Source organism: Ursus americanus, chromosome 4, assembly GCF_024610735.1.
Source record: "Ursus americanus isolate L20-20 chromosome 4, mUrsAme1.1.p, whole genome shotgun sequence".
In the NCBI taxonomy this organism is placed as follows: Eukaryota; Metazoa; Chordata; class Mammalia; order Carnivora; family Ursidae; genus Ursus; species Ursus americanus.
The window spans coordinates 19,637,434-19,642,278 of record NC_142130.1 but is presented as its reverse complement, the minus strand read 5'-3'; the positions used below and the strand labels follow the sequence as shown (position 1 = coordinate 19,642,278).

Below are 4,845 nucleotides of genomic sequence, written 5' to 3'. Positions count from 1 at the left end.
GCAGTTTAGTGGCCTGATTGTGATGAGAACCCATGTTTCCTTACTCTGGTCCTGTGTCTAGTCTTTCCTATAAAGGATCTTTTCATAGCCACCCTCCATTTTCCAGAGAGAAAACTGGAATTGTCTAGAGCGAGTTCATGGCAAGAGGACGATAAATCAGATCCAAAAAATTTCCTTTACTCTAGCGTGCTCTCTCTCTCTTTCTCCCTGTACTTCTCATCACCAAGCATTCAGTCAGATAAGATCCTTGACCCTGCTCAGGGTCAAATCACCCATCGGAAGAGTCTGTAGATTTATCTTCTGACAAGGAAGATAAGTTGGCTCTCCTCATCACTGAACCTGAAACATACCTATAACATGCAGTCTCCTAAAATTATGCCCTTCATAGAAGACGATTTTTTAAAATCTGAATTTCAAAGAAGGGGCACCGTCTCCAGAAGCAAAAATGAAACCCCAGATAATTTGGCACCTGCACCTGAAACCAGCGAGTTTGCTTCTGGGTTTTGGTTTCTAAAGAAAACTCTTGCCTGAGTTCTTATTTACTCCGCAAATGCTGCTGTTCTGGGCAATAGGAGATCAGCCCCCACCTCTGATGCAGGTGAGAATGTTTGCTGCCCAACGAGCTGGTAATCCTGGGTGGAGAAGCAAGTGCTTAGAGCACTGGTTGGGAGGGTCTCGGTGCCTTTCCTTTGGAATGTGATATTATCACTAGATTAAGAGGCTAGACACCTGGTGAGGAAATATTAGCCTGATTCTGTCTGGGTGTTTTTGATGTCTTCCTGGATTATTGCTGGTTGGAGAATTTTCAGTTCTATTAACAATTACCTGACCCTGAACTCCTCAGAAATTAAAATAGGAGAAGAGAGGAATGTAACCAGAGGAAATATATATTTAATAAGAGGCATCTCTAGACTGATGGCTTTTTTCAGTTATTTCCCAAGTTTATACCGATTAGGTAGAAAACATTCGTCTGCAAATGGAAACTTCAGCTTTGGGTGGGGGGGGGGGGGAGGGACTTTAGACCAATCACTTGCACGTTGTCTTACCTGGATTCTGTTTACGCAGCAGGTAAGAAGAGGTAAATTTCCATTCATATTTCCACAAGAATGGCAAACTTTACCTTATTGCCCTAAGAGCAACTAGTGAAAGCACTTGAGAGAGGAAACAGATAAAAATGAAGAGCATGCATGTGCCCAAAGGGAATATTCTGCTGACCCGGAGTGCCACCGAAGGAATATACGAACCCAGAACAGCTTAGCCAAGCTCAGAAGTTAAAGCGCCTCAGGATGATTGAGGAAAACATACACACTCCACTTTTAGATGCTTGGGCCAGTCTCAGAGGTTTCTGAGTTCTGATATTTTGAGGAGACTGCAAATTCTGCAACTCCAACGTTTGTGATGAGTGACCTCTCATTTAAAAAATTCAGTGGAGAGGAAAATAATCTGACTAGAAATGTAGAAGATCCTTCTGTTTGTGCTTCACTACTTGACAATTTCTTTGAAGAATTATTATGGAATCTTTTTCTAAAGCTCCCTCATATCCTTGTGGAGAAGTCAAAACCTGAATAGAAAAAAAAAGAAAGGAAGAAAGAAGTGTGATGACATAAAATTTCTCAAAACTTAAAAACAACAACAACAGGGGTGCCTGGGTGGCACAGTCGTTAAGCGTCTGCCTTCAGCTCAGGGCGTGATCCCGGAGTTCTGGGATCGAGCCCCACATCAGGCTCCTCCGCTGGGAGCCTGCTTCTTCCTCTCCCACTCCCCCTGCTTGTGTTCCCTCTCTCGCTGGCTGTCTCTCTCTGTCAAATAAATAAATAAAATCTTTAAAAACAAAACAAAACAAAACAACAACAACAACAACAAACCATTCCATTGAAGCGGGTAGGCTTTTGTTGTTCAATATTCTTTTTAAAGGGAATATTGCAACCTTATAGAAAAGTACGACGTTACCAGTATCCAAGTACTCAACTATTAGTCTTCTCATCATGTCACTGTAATTGTTTTGAATTATTTTTTAAGAAAGAAACATTTACAGATATGGGTAGAGTCCACTGTATACCCTTCTGTTATTGCATTCACTACACTATTGAGATTTTATGTTTTTGCTACAATGTTTGTATTAATAATCATTACTTAATATTGTTTTGCATGATCTTAAAATTCATAGACATGGTAATGCATCAAATAGGTCCTAATACAAATGTTATTTTGTTTCCTCCAAATTAGATCCGTGAGAATTTTTTCTATGTTGATTCACACAGCGCAAGTTAGTTCATTTTACTTCACCCGTTGTCTGAACATGATGTAATATATCCGTTGCTCTGTTAATGGTGAGCATTTAGCTTGTTTTTAATTGTTCACCATAGTTTTGTTTAGAATAGTTTAAAGTCTTTGACATGTATCTTTCTGCACAGGTATGAAAGTTTCTCTACAAATATATCAAAGAACAGGACGCTGGTTGAAGTGAAGTGGTCTTCAGTGTATTATAATACTGCCAAAGTAGCAGGACCTTCCAGTCCAAAGAGGCGTATCATAATTTTGAATTCCAGTGATACGATTTAAAACTCTTTAATAAGTCTCATAATACAACACGGAGCTGCACTCTCCAGCCTGCATCTGGGACATATGCTCAGCTCTCTGATCTAGGTATTCAATATAGAAATTACATGTGACATGTTCTTCCTTTGTAATGCAGTTCACGTGCTCTTCCTCCCCCCAAGCTTTTGACAGTAGCGGGAACAAAATGGTTGAACTCGCCTGGCTAAAACGTTTTCACCTTTAAAATGACAGTTACAAAGAACTAGCTCAAATGAGTCAGAGTTACAGGCAGAGAGCCTATAAGATTACATTAAAAAATTTCAACCAAAGGACTTGTTTAGAACAACAAAGCCAATTGGAGGGCAGGAGTGCAGGAAAACTGTATTACATTTTAAAACTAACTTCTGGGTTTCAGTTGTAGGAAGAAACCTAATACTAATATATTAGCTGTTAAAATTATCTTTTCTTTAGTCCTATCTCCTGGTACTTTTAGGTAGCTGGGTTGGAGAAAAAGGCCTAGGACAGTTTTCAAAATACAATAAAATCCTCTCATCTTACAGACAGAGAGATCAAGGTTTTCTTTTACATTTGCCTTTTTGGCAATATTTAGCTTTAAAGTCTCCATGATAGATAGATTTATTAGAATCCACTTCTTAAGTCAAACTGAGTCTACAGCACATTGTATTAGTGACAATTCCAGCGAAGTTAAGGTGTTGAAATCAGATATTGAGAGAGGGAAAGGGTTGTGTTATTTACACTCAATATTTCTATATAGTTTCTATTTCTTTATCTCCGATATTTCCAGGTCATTGGGGTGGAGTAGTTAGTAGAAGAACCTTGAGACTTTGCCAGCACTCCAGAACTTGAAGGTCCTCACTCTCAGTAAATGATCAATAAATACATGCATATATTTACAATCTGAACTACATTCATCCAATCACACATATTTTCAATTAATATATACTTAGAAGTTACTTGCAAAAGCATATATTGGGAAGAAGACAATCTATGAAGATATGGCCTTGACTAAGTTGGAGTGTTCAGAAAAGTACCCATATTCCCAAGTCTACTCTGCTTTCTCTCCTTACACCTGGCCCCAAATACTTCCTGCTATTCCCTGCTTTGAAATAGGAAATAGTAACATAATTAACAACCTCACTTCATGCACCCACAGCCCTTGCATCCTATCTAATTTGCACTCTGGGCCTCAAATGTATGTATTCCTATTTGTTTTTTTGTTTTTAAAGATTTTATGTATTTATTTGACACAGAGAGAGACAGTCAGCGAGAGAGGGAACACAGGCAGGGGGAGTGGGAGAGGAAGAAGCAGGCTCCCAGCGGAGGAGCCTGATGTGGGGCTCGATCCCAGGACCCCGGGATCACGCCCTGAGCCAAAGGCAGACGCTTAACGACTGAGCCACCCAGGGGCCCCAAATATATCCCTATTTGTGAGTAAAACTCACTTTCAAATGGAAGTTGCGCCTATAATAGTGTTTCTTCAACGGACTGAGTAGTTGTGAGTTTGGCTGTGTTCTCAGTAACAGAAAATTTGATGCATTTTGGTAGAACTCATCATTCATGGTCTAGGAGTGCAGTTGACAAGGTAAGAAGTAACAGCAGGTCTCCTGACCATCTGCTATCAAAGAGAAAACACTGTTTGTATAGATGCTCTATCATTGTAAGGTGCCCAGTCTTTCCACTCTAATCTCATATTGCTCCTTGACCTTTTAACATGTTGTGCTCATTTTAGTTTTGACACTAAGGCTTTTATTTTTTTAATTTATTTATTTTTATTTTAGGTAGGCTCCATGCCCAACATGGGGCTTGAACTCATGACCCTGAGATTGAGAGTTGCATGCTCTACCAACTAAGCCAGCCAGGCACGGCTTGACACTAAGACTTTATTTTTAAAAAAATTTTAAAAAGTATTTTATTTATTTACTTGAGAGAGAAAGAGAGAGAGAGTGCGGGGGGAGAGAGAGAGAAAGAGAGAGAGAGAACGAGTAAGGAGGAGGGGCAGAGAGAAAGAGAGAGAGAAGCAGACTCTCCTCTAAGCAGGGAGCCTCATGTGGGGCTTGATCCCAGGCCCTGGAGATCATGACCTGGGCCAAAGGCAGACTCTTAACCAACTGAACCGTCCAGCACCCACCACTAAGACTTTTAAAAGCAAGTTCCCATACTCTGAACTTGCCTTCCTCGTATATTCTTCTATTTAAGTCCTACCCATTCTTCGAAGTTAAACTGAACCATACCATTTCCTTTGAGCATTCCTCAAGAAGAGCAACTCATGGTTTTATAGAGTTATAG

At 40.0% G+C, this 4,845-nt stretch overlaps 1 non-coding gene across 1 annotated transcript; it reads right to left on the bottom strand.

Moving 5' to 3' along the window:
• Positions 1-4,347: 4,347 nt before the first annotated feature.
• On the bottom strand, positions 4,348-4,420 carry TRNAE-CUC (transfer RNA glutamic acid (anticodon CUC)). The gene has a single exon. It is a non-coding gene; the product is annotated as a tRNA-Glu (tRNA).
• Positions 4,421-4,845: the final 425 nt, after the last annotated feature.